Source organism: Bidens hawaiensis, unplaced genomic scaffold, assembly GCF_021521415.1.
Source record: "Bidens hawaiensis isolate Kalapana, Puna unplaced genomic scaffold, B.hawaiensis_p1.1 tig00019361_1, whole genome shotgun sequence".
Taxonomy (NCBI): domain Eukaryota; kingdom Viridiplantae; phylum Streptophyta; class Magnoliopsida; order Asterales; family Asteraceae; genus Bidens; species Bidens hawaiensis.
This window is the reverse complement of record NW_027492942.1, coordinates 98,044-115,336: the sequence shown is the minus strand read 5'-3', so window position 1 is coordinate 115,336 and position 17,293 is coordinate 98,044. Positions and strand designations below refer to the sequence as shown.

Genomic DNA, 17,293 nt, shown 5'->3' with positions numbered 1-17,293 from the left:
CACTTACAATATGACAAGGATTAAGTAAAATAATTTCCTTACAACCTTGTTCTTATTTCAACGTGCAAGCATATCTTATATTCAACAAGCAAACATGCAATATAAAGAGATGAATGGGGAATGCGCAAGATGCGAATAAAGGAAAAACAAATTTCATTCCAAAGCATTGAAGTTTACAAGTTTACAAGATGATGAGATACAAACTACAAATAAAAAAAAACATGAAGGGCTTCTCAAGTCTCCACGTCGACGTCAGCCTCTTCATTGCCCTCCTCATCACCGCCCTCAGCATCTGGCGCAGCCCGCTCCTCGTCATCTCCAAACTGACCATAGTCAAGTTGTTCGTCCTGAATGGAGTCGTCTTCTATCACAATAGTGTCAGGAGCGGATCCTTTGGCCACGCCAGAGCCGCTAGCAGGGGCAGCATTCCCCGCGCCATCATCGCCGCCACCAGCCCCTTCGCACTCGTCAAGTAATTTCTTTAGCGCGCCGAGATCGGGCTGGTCAGCAAGCGCGGCTATCTGCAAATCATAAGGAAAAATATGAGTACAAAAAGACTAGGAAAATAAGTCAAGGTAAACTCATTAAGGTTAAAATACCTGCTCAAGGATGGGAATGGGAGTATTCAAATACTTCTCCCCCATCTCGGCCATGTCCGCGCAGACAACGTCGAGCTGATAAGGGTAGTCGGATGGGTTCTTCTTCAGCATGCTATATTCACAGCCATCCTTAAACCCTTCAGCTCGACCCACCAAGCGCGAGGCAGCGTTGCAATCCATCACAAGGGTCTGAAACTCGTCTGAGTATTTCATCGCATAAGCACAACGAGTCATACCCTGTGAGACTAGCCATTGGCGATCCTGCGCGAGGGAAGAAACAGACGTCTCAAGAGCAGGAATCTGAGAGTTTAACAACTCAACAGTTTCCTTGGTCTGTTTCAGCTCCTCTCTGTAGGACGCTGCTGCCGCCAAGGCCTCTTCCCTTTCCGCTCGCGCAGCATCGAGAGCTTTTTGGCTAGACGCTGTCGTCGCCAGGGCCTCATCCTTCTCTGCCCGCGCGGCCTCTAGCTCCTTCTTCAGGCGCGCAACCTCACTCTCTAATGAAGATTTGTCGGTGATAGATTGCACAAGAGCTTGGTCAAGCGCCTCTGCGTCCAGCTCCAAGTCGCGCACTCGCCGCGCGTACTTGGCCGCGTCCGTCTCGGCCGCCTGCAGCTTCTCCCGCGCAGCCTGTAGCTCATGCCCGCGCTTCACGAAGGCAGCGTTGGCACTTGCTCGGTTCTCGCTGAGCTCTGCTTGGAGTTTCTCAGCTCTCTCTCTCGAGCATCAGAAAGATTCCAAGCAGATACTTTAGCCTCTTGCTTGGCTTCCGCAAGAGCATCACGTACCTTTACGTAATCATAGCGAAGCTCCTGGGAGGCAGCAAAGAAAGCCGACCCAGCGAAAAGATGGTCGTTGAGCAAGTCCACGCGGGCGCGCTCCTGAAACCTCCTTTCAGCTGGAGGCACAGAATGAGCCCAGAAGTCTTCACACACACCCATGGACTGAAATGAGCTATCCTCAGTAATATTCCATCTCGGGCGATAAATGTGATCGGCTTCCTACAAACACAAAGTAATGTTCTAAGTCATCTAAACACTAATATGGAAGTCCGCGCAGCGGAGCAAAACGAACTTATACCTGCGGGGAGCAAGCAGAAAAGTCAGCGCCAGCCCCACGAGAAGACTGCGCCACGAAATCTCGTGGCGCTACAGGGCTTGCGCGGCCGCCGTCGGTGTCTTCAAAATGGACCTCCTCATCTTCCTCTATAACAGGCCTTTTCTCCTGCGACCTGGAAAAATCAAAATCAGCCTCGCGAGGAGGGCTGCGCGCAGGAGGAGGTGAGGGAGGTCTCGACGACGCGAGATCAGCGCGTAAAACAGCCTTCTGCTCCTTAGTAATCCCAATGAGGGGAGATTCAGTGCTTGCAGGAGCAGGAGCAGAACCAACGGCGCTGGCACCGGCGCCAGCAGTGCCGCCAGCAGCTTGTACGCCAGCTATGACTCCTATGAAAAAATCAACAAAGAGAAATGATTCAAGAGATCCAAAAAGAAAAAAGTCAGAAAATAAAAGCGCAATATATACCTTGGCGCACCGCCGTTCACGAGTTAAACATCGCCATGAAGTCCATTTTCCCCCTTTTTGAGGGCAAAACAGGGGACTTCAAAGCAACCTTCGGCGCAGCCTCGGTACCTTGTTGCGCCTGAGGTTGATCCACCAAGGTCGCCGGCTCTACAAACATTTGAGTGAGCAAAAGATTCATTAATAATTCTATCCGAATCGTGCTCATAAAACATAAAGTATAAACAAAGTATACCTGTTGAAGAGAAAACAGCAGGCGCAGCGCCGCTTCCCTTTTCCGCAGCGCGAAGAGAGGAGGTGGCGGCACCATACCTCGTGTGGACAGGAGGACTGCCCACACCTTGAGGCAAAGAAGACAAAGAAACCTTGGAGGTAAACCCCTTGGTTTTCTTAAGTCCCTTCGCCTGAATAGGAGGATCCTGAGCAACAGGGGCATCATTTTTCTTCTGTTTTTTACTGGCCCCTACGCCAGTTTGCCCTTTAGCTTTACGCTTGAGCTGTGGCACCTCAGCCTCCTCCTCCTCCTCTTCTTCCGCGAGCTCCAGCTCGTAGTTCTCGAGCGCATCTACAATACGTGCAACAGAAATGTTAACCAAATTTGGTATTCTAAAGGCATAAGCATAAGTACAAGGGCTTACCAGGCGCGTCGCTGTCAAAGCAAAATCCCAGATCAACAGGGATGAACATGTCATCGAAGCGATCGGGGAAGCCAACTTCCCCAGCGCCCAGCACGACAGAGCCACCCTCCATATGCTCATCATAGGCGGCGTGGACATACTCCTTGCTGACTGCACAAAACAAGACAAATGATATCAGCAAAACGAATTATATTCGCGCAGAAGTAATGCAATGAGTTAATAACTTACACAAGCCGTCAACTTGGATAACAGGCTCAGTCGCGCTGTCGGCCCACCTCCTGCTCATGCCAACCCCCACCAGCGCCTCCTCGCAAATATTCTTGGCGGGGGATGGTTCAGCAGTCAACTTATTAACCCATGCGCCAGTTGGGTTCTTAAAAACATTCACATCCGCGGGTGCAGAAGTGATCGCGCGCAGGGTCATGCGGATGGGAATCACACCAGCCTTAATATAAAAAAATTTCTCAGACCAGTCATGAAGGCTCTTGAAGGAAACAGTGCAGCACTTGACCTTCTGACTGCGAGGAACGAATGAGAACCAAGAATCTTTGATTTTCGGCTTATAAAAAAATTGAAAGTGCTGAGGGGTGGGCTCCTCGCGCTGAGATTTGCACATGAACTCAAAATGAGTCATGCGCACAAGTCCAAACGGATGGACTTGGGATATGTGAATCCCATAAAATCGAAGCAGCGCACCCACAAACCTTGTCATCGGGAGACGAAGGTTGCAGTGGGTGAAAAAGTGGCAGTACAGGGAGATGTAGCCGGTGGGCGGATCCGCCGCCGTTTGCCCGGCCGCCGGGAGCATGCAGCCATACTCAGGGAGAAAACCCTGAGAGGCGATGAGACTGTCAAAATCAGACTGCCTCAATTTGCAGGGGATCTCATCCCACCTCTTCACTGCCTTGACCTTCCCCACCTCCTCCGATGAGGCCTCGGCAGCCCGTTTCCCCTTGCCGGTCTTCTTCAAAGTATACATCACCAATGACTTTACACGGCGTTTGCTGGGGGAGATTGTGGTGTCTGGGCTATCAGACATACAACCGAGAATCAGACAGAGGTTACTTCAACAATGGAAATCTGGAAGCAGAAGACAGGCCCTAATCGGAACAAAAATGGAAGGAAAGAAAAGCTCTGAAATAACAAGGAAGATGAAGAATAATAACTCAAAGGGCTTGCTTTTATAGGCCCAGGAGAGAGAGAAACAGGTACTGATCAGAGTCCACGCGCCCCCACTCGCAGGTGTAGACCAACGCGAGCGCGACACGTGTCCCTGACACTGTGTGAGGGGACATAAAAGGGAACGAAACAGGCACTGATCAGAGTTCACGCGCCCCCACTCGCAGGTGCAGGCCAACACGAGCGCGACACGTGTTCCTGACACTGTGTGAGGGAACATGAAACTGTAGCACCTCGAGCACACGAAAAGTCTGACACATGCCTCCATCTCTGACGCATGTCAGCACCAACCAACCACGTACATGGACGATTCGTTTCAACCAAAAGGATAGAATTTCGCGCAACGATGAGAAATAAAAAGAAAAGACAAACCCTATTAAAAGAGCAAACTATTAAGTCTAATATCTATCTTACCTCGCTCGCGCGAGACAAGACACACATTAGACTGGGGGGGGCTTGAAGAGGTATGTACCCGCCTCAACATCGAGCGAGGCGGGTCAACCCACAAGATATAGACAAGAGGCTTGAAATCAAGATATTATGAAGGCACAAAGCCAAAACCTATGCGCATGGCGCATATCACATATGCTCATGCATCACATATACTCACGCGTATCACATGCTCGCGCACCATATATGCTCACGCATATCACATCTGCGCGTGGTGCATCTGCGCGTGGCGCATATCGCATGCTCACGCATCATATATGCTCACGCATATCACATCTGCGCGTGGCGCATATTACATATGCTTGCGCATATCACATCTGCGCATGAAACATCTGCACGTGAGAATAAAGAGAATACTTCGTGCATCCTCAGGATAAGCGCATATCACACGTGCACATAATCAACCTCGTCCTTACCCAAATCAGGATAAGGACAACCTTGATTGTGCTCGTCAGCAAACCTTCCAGAAGGTATCCTTTAAGGAATAAGAATATTCTGATGTTGACAGCTACCAATGAAAGGTGGACAACTCAGCAAAACCCATGTGCTACCACGTGATTGCACATGGGTCAGGTGAAATACCTGGGTCAGAGAATAATCAATGAAAAAGCACCAGGTGTCCTAAGGACACGTGGCGCAAAGCAACAGGAGGAGGCCAAAAAGGCCCTAATGGGATCTGAGCCCAATCATTGGAAACCCTAGCACTATAAATACCACACCACCTCCACAAGGAGAAGGGGAGGCAACAGTAAACAAGAAAATACATTCCAATTCATTACTCACTCTCATATTATTATTATCTTCTCCTACAATCTCTTATTCTCACACCGGAGGGTTACCCCAAAGAGGACCCCTCTGTCCCTTTCTGAGGGGTAAGTTCACGGTGCTGCTCGTTTTGTAGGTTGAAGAACTCATACTCCGGAGAACCATCGGTGAAATAGCATACTCATACCCGAGGAAAGTTGATCGTCTACCAGTGAGCCGATCCACGTTTCTTCAGTACCAAATTGTACTTTCTAAATGACAGGCCTATGCACGAGATCCGTTTTCGACTATTGACAGACCAAAGCTCCTGAGTCAGGTATTAAAAGTCCCAATTTTTTCATAGGCTAGAAAGTTGGTATTATTCTTGTGTTCGGGTGGGCAGGGGGGAAACACGCCTGTGTGTATCTTACAGGAGTGTCTCCTCTTGTTGGGTTCAGGGACCGTGGGTTTGTTGTGGGTCAGGCTGCGTTGAAGGCTGAATCGGGCAAAGTTGTTAAACACGAGAAAGCTTGTTTAGATAATCAACATGTCTTTCTACCATTTGCCTTTGATACATTTGGTTTTCTGGCTCCAGAGGCTGTGAAATTTTTGAGTAGGGTTCAGCGCGTCGTACACGGAATCTCTTCAGCTTCTAGGTCCCAAAGCTTCGTTTTTAGCAGGATTGGCTTTGCTGTTCAAAAGGGGGTTGCGGCGCAGCTTGTTGCCCGTTTGCCTGCCACTTTATTGTAATCGTTTTATAGTAAATTATATAAAACTTCGATTGTGATTAACAAACTTTTCACAAATTATTTTACCAAATCTGCAGTTAACTTCTTTACTTTCTGAGGCTGGATTGAACATTCACGAAGCTCATGCTTTCTCCACCGCTGGTGGCTTCTCATTGGATGTCTTTGTTGTTGATGGATGGCCTCATGAGGTACTATCTCTTGATCACCGAAACAATTTCCAATAAAACAGAATACTATTTTTCATCATATGTGTCTGTTCATTGTCGCGCGCACCTAGTATGATTTTGTGGACAATTGGTTTGAATGTTGGAAATATGGTTGTAAATGAGTTGACCGGAGCCAAGCCAGGTTGGGTTCGGGCTCTGCTCGCTTATTTTAACAAGTTGAAATGTTGAGCTTGAGCCGGATTGTTTTTTTTTTTTTTATTGAAAGAGTTCGTTTTATGCTTTTATACATGTTGATGTGTATAAAAAGAAAAAAAAGTATTAGTTTTTAATGGAAAGCATCAATTATATGAAACTATTATTCATTCCATGATTGTGAGAATTCCCTTTTATTACATTCCTTATATGTTGGCTAAATTAATGCCTTGACTTTTAAGGCTCGTAGACTTTATTTAGCTAGTTGCAATTCATTATGAAATGTAATAATTTTTCCATTCAGTTATTGTCTTCTGAACCTTCTGGTCATAATGAATTTTATTATGGCATCAGAGCAATTATAAAGATCTATAGACTAAAACCAAACCCCAAAAGCCACCACCATGGCAGTGACGAACAACAAAGGGCAGCCTTGGGTATCAAAAGAATCATCACCAAGGCAGCAACTTTTCAGACTCACGTTTCCGCAAAGCAAGACCAGCCTTAGGATAAACTCAAACAAAGAGAAGGAAGACAAAACTTTGGTGAGCATGTCGAAGATGAGGCATGTCCGGTACCGGGAATGACCAATGCACAATATCAACAATTTGTGCACCTTTTTAGAAGCAATGATGTCGTAACCAAAGAGGAAAACACGCCCATGGCAAATATGGCAGGTAACATCGGTAGGGAAGATAAATGGGTAATTGACTCAGGGGCAACCGAGCATATAATCTACGATGATTACATGCTTAAAAACAAGACAAAAAGGAACTATGAACCACCGTGACTATACCGAATGGGGAAGCTATAGCCGTAGAAGGAAAGGGGGATTATGCCTTACCAAATGGATTGTTGATAAACGGAGTCCTCTTTGTTCCTAAGTTAATTGCAACTTGTTATCCGTTAGTAGGCTATCACAAGATTTGCAATGCGCCATAACATTTTTTCCAGATTTTTGTGTTATGCAAGACTTACGTTCGAGGGCATTAATTGGAGTGGGTGATTGCGATAATGGTCTATACAAGATGGGGATGGATAGAGACAAGAGGCAAGCTATGATGACTACTCTTGGTACATGGCACAAAAGATTGGGTCACCCTTCAAACTCCAAACTTCCACATGTCGATTTTCTTAAAAATGCTCGGTTAGATTCAAAGACCTTTTGTGATTCTTGTGTTAAAGCCAAGTTTACAAGATTACCATTTCCTATAAGTACAAAAAAAACCCATGCTTGTTTTGAATTGATACATTGTGACATTTGGGGTAAGTACCGAACCCCCTCCCTCACATGTGCAAATTATTTTTTGACTATTGTGCATGATTTTAGTCATGCCGTGTGGGTATTTCTCCTTAAACACAAGCATGAAGCAAGTGCATGTCTTATAAACTTTCACAAAATGGTACAAACACAGTTTGAGAAAAACATTAAAAGGATAAGATGTGACAATGGGGGAGAGTTTACATCTAATAATATGCTTGATTTTTATACAAAAGAAGGAATAATCCTCGAAACCACTTGTCCTCACACACCACAACAAAAGGGTGTCGTTGAGCGAAAACATCGTCACTTGCTAGAAACTGCACATGCTTTGAGATTTAAGGCAAACTTACCTGCAAAGTTTTGGGGCGAGTGTGTCCTCACTGCTACACACGTCATAAACCGAATGCCCTCCGAAGTCATTGATAACAAAACACCATATGAAGTTTTGTATGACCAAAACCTAACTATGAATATATGAGGGTTTTTGGTTGTCTCGCCTATTACAAAAATATGGAAACAAAAGGGGACAAATTTGAAATGAGAGGGAGCCCGGGAATTTTTTTAGGGTACCCACAAGGAACGAAAGGGTACAAAATTTTTTGATACCCAACGTCACAAAATCATCATATCAAGGGATGTCAAATTTATTGAAAATATTTTTCCTTATGCCAACAACGAAACTGAAAAGGAAGAAATATTTGTTTTCCCGCAAGAGTAGAGGTGTACATTCAAACCGGTTCCTGGAACCGAACCGGTGGACCCGAACCGGACCCGAACCGGTTCCTACCCGATTTTTGTAGGAACCGGACCCTATCTGATTCAACCCGATGATCCGTGACCGGTTCTTGCATTTCTGAGTGGGGGCGGGTAGGAACCGGAACCGAACCGGAACCGGTTCTGGAACCGAACCATCCGGAACCGGTTAGGAACCGGTTCTAGCCGTTGGATCGATTATAGCCGTTGGAAATCGTTTTTTTTTGCCGTTTTTTGACCGTTGGGGTCAAAAATAGCCGTTTTTTGGCTCCCCCAAGCACCCCACTACTAGTATAAATAGGTATTTGGTGTCATGGGTTCATCACAACACTCAAAACGCAAACCTGAACGCAAAAAAATACAAAAAAACGCTATTACAACGTTTTGAGTTCTCTAATCTCTTGTTTTCTCTTCTTCTATATTCATATTTGTTGTTATGGCTGCCTCACAATCATCGGTTGGTCAAGGTTCCAACGCCGAACCAAGTTTCGTTCGTATTGTACCTCATAATCGTAATCAAGAGATTTGGTGCAATTGGGATTTAGTTGAATTGAGTGACCATTCATTGAAGGCTCGGTGCAAGTTTTGTGGGGTTTATTTAAACCCACTTTCGAATTCAAATTTGAAGAAACACATCGAACAACCGTATTGCAAGGCGTTGAAAAAGAACGTCGATTCGCAACAAACGCAAATGGATAGTGAAGGCGGAATATTTACATACCAAATTGATCGAGTTCAAGATCGTATGGCGAAGTTTGTGATTCAAGAAGCTTTGCCGTTTAGCCACTTCGACAACCCTCGCTTAACCGCCATGATTCGAGATACGCTTCAACCACAATACACTCACGTAAGTCGTCATACTCTTAAACGTTATTGTTTAAAATTGTGGAAGAAGGCCAAAGAGGTACTAATTGCATATTTTGAAAATATAAATACGGGAATAAACTTAACTAGTGATGTTTGGTCGGCTCCACATGGTCTACCCGAATCTTATCTTTGTGTCACCGCTCATTGGGTAGACCCGTCATCGTGGGAAATGATGAAACGCACCATTGCTTTCGAACTCTTTGAGTATCCACACACGGGAGATAATTTGTTTGAAATTTTAGATTATGTTATAAAAACTTATAAACTAGAAAATAAAATATTTTCAATGGCATTTGATAACGCGTCGAATAATACATCGGCGGTTGATAAATTAAAATTAAAATATACGCCGATTTGCAATGGTGTATTTTTTTCACTCAAGGTGTGTTGCACATATCATTAATTTAATCGTGCAAGACGGACTTGCTTCGGATGAGGTTACATCGGTTATAAACGATTTTAGACTAATGATACATGAAGTTTTTAAGAAAAGTAAAAAAAGACAAATGGAATATAGAAAATTTTGTAAAGATACGGGAAGAAAAGCTTTGGGAGCTAATTGGGATGTACCTCATCGATGGAATTCCACTTGCATAATGTTTCAAAGTGCTTTGGAACAAAGAGAAACTTTACAAATGTTTCATTCTAGTCTTGCCGAGAATGATTTGGCAATCCCCTTTTCAAATGAGAAATGGGAAATTATCAATGACTTATCGACTTTTTTTGAAGTTTTTAAAACATCAACTACGAAACTATCGGGAACGTATTATCCGACAAGTCCCTTGGTTCTTTCGGAGTTATTTTTAATGGTTAACAATCTTAAAGAATTTGAAAATAAAATCCAATGTTTTCAAACATCATATTACCAATGAAGTTTAAATTAAAAAAATACTTTCTTGAATTGCCACCGGTTTTTACTTGCGCCGCCGCTTTAAACCCAATGTTAAATGTTACGGGGGTTGAATGTGTGATAGACGAAATTTTTTCAGCCTTAGATATGCATGAAGTTGACCCAAACTTTTCAACAGAGACAAAAAATTATTTTAACTTGAATTTTAAATTTATGTATGACTTTTATTTAAATAAATATGGGTCAAACATACACATGCCTATGCCGGGGGGTCTTCATCAAGTTCAAGTGCTACTAGAGTACGAGATCCCATGATTAGCCTTATGAACACCGTTCGCAACGTAACGGCTAAAAAACAAAGGGGTAACACCCCTTCAAACGAACTAGGAAGGTATAGTGCAAATGATTACTCTACCGGTTTATCCGAAGAGAAATATGGCACTTTTGATGTTTTGGCTTGGTGGAATGTAAAGGAAACCGAGTTTCCGATTCTTGCCACCATGGCCCGTGATTTACTAACCGTCCAAGCTTCTACGGTAGCTTCGGAATCGCTTTTTCTCTTAGTGGCAGGGTAATATCGGTGATAAGAACAAGACTAAATTCGGAGTCGGTGGAGATGTGCATTTGCTTAAAGGATCACTTGGACTCAATCGATCGTATTCAACACGTAACCACTCTCGAAGATGAAACACCACTTGATGTTCGAGTGCACGACGAACAAGAAGGCATTTCTATAAGTAATTCCGAGGAAGAAGTCGCCGCTCAATAATTATGACGAAAAAGAAGGCTTTTCTAGAAATAATATGTCACAACTTTATATTTATAAGTTTAATGTTTTGTTAGTTTGTTTTTGAAGATTTTAAAACATGTAACCTTTTTTTTTTGAACTTCTTAAAGTAAATAAAATGAATTTTATGTTAATTGTTTTTTTTATTTTTCATGTTATACAAATACGAATCGTAGTTTAGAATCCAAATCGCAAACGAAAAACGAAAAAAAAAATTTACACTGTAACCGGTTGGAACCGGTTACAGTACAGGAACCGGGTTAGGAACCGGTAAGAACCGGTTAGATAGGTTAGGGGTCCCAGGGTGGGAGAACCGGTTCGGTTCCTTAACCGGTTCGAGCCTGGAACCGGTTTAAAATGGGGTTTTGAATATAGGAACCGGTTAGGAACCGGTTCCGGTTCCTAGTCCCAAACCGTTTTGAACATCTCTACGCAAGAGTGGTCCTATGATGAAGTCAACGAGGTGCAAAATAACTCTCCGTCCAATGAACATGAGGTTATATCTAGCCCAAATAATGGACCAGAATATAAAGGTGAAAATGAAGTAAACACCGAACAAGAGGAGAATGGTGTTAGATTCTATGATGGGCCGGACACACAATCTGATGGAACTAGCCCATTGGTTGAAAGTAATATTGAGCCCAATAGTCCACCTGGCCAAACAACCAATCTGCCAACAATGAAGCACTTGGGCCAGAAAATGTTATTGAGCCCAACACAACAAGTACTCCATCTGTGCAAAATAACCAGCATGTTAATGCTGAACTTGGACCAGAACATGTTGACCAGCCCAAAGAGAAAAGAAATAGGTTCCGACCAAAGCATCTTGAAGATTTTCATGTTCAACTCCCCCCGTCTATAGACCACAAGCAACCCACTCCTAATCAAGAATCCTCAACGATACATCCCTTAGCACATTATATTTCTTATAATAAATTTACTAATGTGCACAAAGCTTTCTTATCGGCTATTACTTCGGGTAATGAGCCAAAGCACTATAAACAGGCTATACGAGACGCGAGATGGATTGAAGCTATGAAAAGGGAAATCAAAGCACTCGAAGAAAATAAAACTTGGGTGTTGGAAGAATTACCGAAGGGAAAGCATGCGATAGACTCGAAGTGGGTCAACAAGATCAAGTACAAACCAAATGGCGATGTCGAAAGATACAAAGCCCGTCTAGTTGCAAAAGGTTTTACATAAATGGAAGGGGTGGACTTTCATGAAACTTTTGCTCCGGTGGCGAAGTTAGTGACGGTTCGAACTCTTCTAACCGTAGCCGTGAAACAAAGTTGGCACATACATCAACTTGATGTGAACAACGCATTCTTACATGGGGATTTACATGAAGATGTCTACATGAACATACCCCAAGGGTTTGGGAAACCAGGCGATCATAGAGTTTGTAAACTAAAGAAGTCTCTCTATGGCCTTAAACAAGCATCGAGAAATTGGTATCAAAAGTTTTCCGACTCCCTATTAAGCATCGGATTCAAGCAAACAGGGGCCGATCATTGAAATCAAGGTTTTTCTTAACAAGTTTAGTATTAAAGATCTTGGCATTTTGAAGTATTTTCTTGGAATTGAAGTGGCCCGAACCAAAGAAGGAATGGTACTAAGTCAACGAAAATATACGCTTGATATCTTAGAAGAAACAGGTATGACGGGGTGTCGTCCAAGCTCATTTCCAATGGAATAAAACTTGAAACTTGGCAAATGTGACGAAGAACCACGTGTTGATGCTCACCAATATCGAAGAATGGTTGGGAAACTCCTCTACTTACAAGCAACAAGACCCGATATCACTTATGCAGTCAACGTCTTGAGTCAATTCGTTAGTGACCCACGACATAGTCATATGGAGGCAGCGAATCGTGTCCTTAGATATCTCAAGGCAACCCCGGGACAAGGAATTTTAATTCCTAGAGAAGGCGGAACCATTCTCAATGCATACTGTGATTCTGATTGGTTGGGTTGCCCATTCACTAGAAGATCTCGAACCGGGTATATATTACTTTTGGGAGGAGCTCCATATCATGGCGATCTAAGAAACAGGTTGTTGTCTCACGATCATCGGCTGAAGCCGAATACCGAGCAATGGCAAACACGATTAGTGAAATTTTATGGATGAGGTGGCTCCTTACTATACTTGAAATGCCACCCACGGGGCCTACTTCATTGTTTTGTGATAATCAAGCAGCCCGTCACATAGCCAATAACCCTGTGTTTCACGAGCGAACCAAACACGTCGAGATGGATTGTTACTTTGTTTGTGAACGGGTCGAGTCAAAAGAAATACACCCCATGAAGATCGACACAAAGACACAAATCGTCGACATCCTAACGAAACCTTTGGGGACGCACCAATTCCACACCTTACTTGACAAATTGGGCATTAAAGATCTCCATGCTCCAATTTGAGAGGGAGTAATGGAAAGTATCAATTATATGAAACTATTATTCATTCCATGATTGTGAGAATTCCCTTTTATTACATTCCTTATATGTTGGCTAAACTAATTCCTTGACTTTTGAGGCTCGTAGAGTTTATTTAGCTAGTTGCAATTCATTGTGAAATGTAATAATTTTTTCATTCAGTTATTGTCTTCTGAACCTTCTGCTCATAATGAATTTTATTAGTTTTAACATACACATTATGCATAGTTGATAATCTATAATTTATTTATATTAAAATTTACTTTTGGGTTATAATTTTTATATATTGAAATTTAGGCTTTAACTCGGCGAGCCGATGAGCAAGCCAACAATCTAGATAAATGATACCAACAGGTGAGCTAACCAGCTGAGCCTACCTCAGCTCGGTCTTGGCTCGTTTACAAATCGATTCGGCTTGGCTTGCTTACAAACCAAGCACACTCACCTCGGCTTGTTTGCAGACAATCCGATTTCTAGCGAGCCCCGGTCTTGGCTTGTTTATAAACTGATTTGGTTCGGCTCACTTACAAACCAAGCAGGCTTCGCTCGGCTCATTTACAAACAAGCCGATTTTGAGTGAGCCTCGGTCATGGTTTGTTTACAAACTGATCTGGAACCAGTCTGGCTTGGCTCGGCTCATTTACAAACAAATGATTTGGAGCGAACCTCTGTCGTGATCGTTTGCAAACAAGCCGATTTCGAGCGAGCCATGAGTTTTTTGAACAACCATACTTAAAAATCATTGTGCACTGATTTGTTTTGGAACTCTTAGGAAACCGAACAGCACAAACAAGCAATAGCAAAGGAGATAATGAAGGCAAAGGTAAGTTGCCCCGAAATTAGATTGATTAAAATAAACACGAACAAGGATGGTTGACCCGATTCGAGATGGGCTAGTCTCCAGTTAGCCGATTCGAGACGGCAATTCTCCAAATAAAAGATTAACAAACCCAAATATTTTTAATATATAAAACATACATACGTAGAACCTAAAACAAGATCCTATAAATAGACACAATTTTATAATAATTGTTGCGGTTACTTAGACCGTTCATTGTCCTCACCCATTTGTCTCCCTTGGATCCTTCAGCTCAAGAAGGGTTTGTATCAATACATCCCGCCGGGTAAAACGACTTGTCCTCAAGTCGACAACCCGTGTCGAAAACCCGGTATTTGTCGACTGTCGTGCCAAGCGATAAGCCATTCCATCATGGGCTGACCCGCTTCACGAACCAAATTATGTGTGACAGTCGATCGAAACACAATGTCAATTCCCCAACTTTTTGTGATAGGCATTCGAGCTACAGGTGTGGTGCTTAACTGATCTACACCCACCAAACTCACATCACAAAGATTAGATGGGTTCTCGAGGCTGTTTTCTGGATAGCACCCCATTATTACAACCAAAACTTTATGATTATTAGATTCTGGAGATAGCAACGACTCAACACCAAAAGCACGCTCGAATGTCTTGTTAATACTAGATCTGATCCACTTCAACTTTTCCTTGCACAGGTCTTCTTGTTTATCATTTTTTTCTTGATTTTTTCATTCCGTTATCTCATCAGTTACTTCAGAATCATAACTCTTGGCTACTCCTAAAACTCCGGACACAGAACTGTCACCGGTATCGACCCTATCTGTCAATGGACCTTGAGCTATATCCTCAGGGTTCTTGTTATCTCTGAAATCAGCAAAACATGGTTGAGTTTCAGAATCACCACTTTCATTGTTACACCTTGCAGGCTTTCCATATAACAAAGTTTTGAGTGCTGCCACATCTTCCTTCAAGGATTACAGGATGTCTAATTTAACTTCAATGGCCTCTAAATGAGTAGTGATAGCATCATTTTGAATAGGTGATGGCAGGTGATCTTTATCGTGGGTTAGATGAGAGGATCTCCGGATATTCCAAATCATCTTCTCTTTAATTTCCCGGCAATGGAACCAAATGATAGAACCCCTAAACTTAAACAAGAAATTAAAGGATAGTTGACCCGATTCGAGATGGGCTAGTCTCCGGTTAGCCGATTCGAGATGACAATTCTCCAAACATAAGGTTAACAAACCCTATTATATTTTTTAATATATAAAACATACATACGTAGAACCTAAAACAAGATCCTATAAATAGACACAATTTTATAATAATTGTTACGGTTACTTAGACCGTTCATTGTCCTCATCCATTTGTCTCCCTTAGACCCTTCGGCTCAAGAGGGTTTGTATCAATATAATTTACATCTTTTTTCTTCTTCATCCACTAGCAATAAAAATATTCAAACACCAAGTGAACCCGTGCCCTCAAATGATAATGTAAAAATACCCACTGATGGAACCGATGTATGGGTAATAGATGCCAAGATGCTGAAATTTGAAAATAAAGTTGCAGCTGGTACTTTTGGTGATTTGTAAGTTTGATAACTCCTTAAACTTATTTTAGGATTTGAAAAAATCATGGGTCTAATATTTGTATTTTTGTTAGATATAAAGGCACATATTGTAGTCAGGAAGTGGCTATCAAAGTTCTTAAACCTGAACGAATAGATTCAGATATGCTAAGGGAATTCTCTCAAGAAGTATTATTATGAGGTTTATATTTATTATATAATTCAAGTAATCACCATAGTTTATTTATGTTTTCTCTGTTTGTCATTTCTTGGCAGGAAAATTAGACACAAGAATGTTGTTCAATTCATTGGAGCATGTACAGACCCAACAAAACTCTGCATAGTTACTGGTAACAATATTACTTATAAAAGCTTTCTCATTTTATTGGCAGTTGAGTCAGAGGTAGTTTGTGATGTCATCTCTGAACAATATTTAATTTTACGTGTTTTGAGATTCGTCTAATTCTGTTCCTGACATGTCATACAATGTACATTGATAGATATGGGTTGGTTTGGGTTGGATTTGGCCCAAAACCATAACCATAATCAAACTTTCGGTTAACCTGAGAATGATAACCAGTCGGTTTCAGTTAAATTCGTTATGGTTAATTGGTTTTACTTGTTGGTCTGAATCGGTTATGGGTTGCTTAACGGTGAACTGGATCTGTTCTTGAGTTGGTTTGGCCTAACTAAAATGGCCAAAGTAATTTAACTGGGCCTGAAAGTTTCGGTTTTGAAATTTTTTAACTACTAAATAAATTGATATTACACATTCGGGCTTGAATAATTTGAGTTTTACCTATTAACTAACATTTGCATATATTACTGACCATTCGGTTATACAGATTCGTTATACGTTTTGGGTCGGTTCGGTTGATCGTGGATTTACTAAAGCTCGGTTCTGGTCGGTTATGTATCAATAACCAAAACCGACCCACTAATTTCGGTTTTTGAGAAAACATTAAGCCAACCTGTCGGTCGTTTGCTAGATTTGGTTATATCTGTTTGGTTAATTATGTTATGAGTTGGTTAATTGGTTACAGGTCATCATGAGGTAACATGTAATAATAATTATTATTTATTTTAATGAGAATGATTCTAACGTTTGTTTCTCTCATCAGAGTTCATGGCACAGGGGAGCATATATAACTTTTTGCACAAACAAAACGGTTCATTTAAGCTTCCTTTGTTATTGAAGATTGCAATTGATATATCCAAAGGCATGAACTACCTGCATCAAAATAATATTATCCACAGGGATTTGAAAACCGCCAATCTTCTGATGGACGAGCACGAAGTAAGAGTTACCTCAATATAACAATCTTTCTATTGTGTCTTTATATTTCATTTTTTTTTAAATTATTTCTATTGACAGGTTGTGAAAGTTGCTGATTTTGGAGTGGCGAGGGTGCAGACTGAATCGGGAGTCATGACTGCAGAAACTGGAACGTATAGGTGGATGGTGCCTGAGGTATATATGACTATGTTTCTATATAAGATGTTTATGAATTTTGAATGTTCAATATTATATTTCTGTATTTCTTACGGCTGTGCTGGATCTTTTATACATTCTTTTGGCTCCATGTTAGTGGTTATGGTAAATTATAAAAAGTTAAAAAACCAACTGCTAGGCTGTAAACTAACTGAACGTTCAGTGAACCGTTTGGCAGGAAGTTTGTTTATAATTTTTTTTATTCATTTGCTTAA

The 17,293-nt window shown here is 42.1% G+C and overlaps 1 pseudogene across 1 annotated transcript in view; it reads left to right on the top strand.

Annotated features, from left to right (window-relative positions):
* Positions 1-17,293, top strand: part of LOC143558213 (serine/threonine-protein kinase STY17-like) — a 30,696-nt pseudogene that overhangs the window by 11,518 nt on the left and 1,885 nt on the right. The window contains exons 3-10 of the transcript XR_013139698.1: positions 5,388-5,468; positions 5,958-6,068; positions 13,969-14,019; positions 15,417-15,607; positions 15,682-15,777; positions 15,851-15,936; positions 16,708-16,883; positions 16,962-17,057. The product of XR_013139698.1 is annotated as a serine/threonine-protein kinase STY17-like (transcript). The remainder of the gene's footprint in view (positions 1-5,387; positions 5,469-5,957; positions 6,069-13,968; positions 14,020-15,416; positions 15,608-15,681; positions 15,778-15,850; positions 15,937-16,707; positions 16,884-16,961; positions 17,058-17,293) is intronic.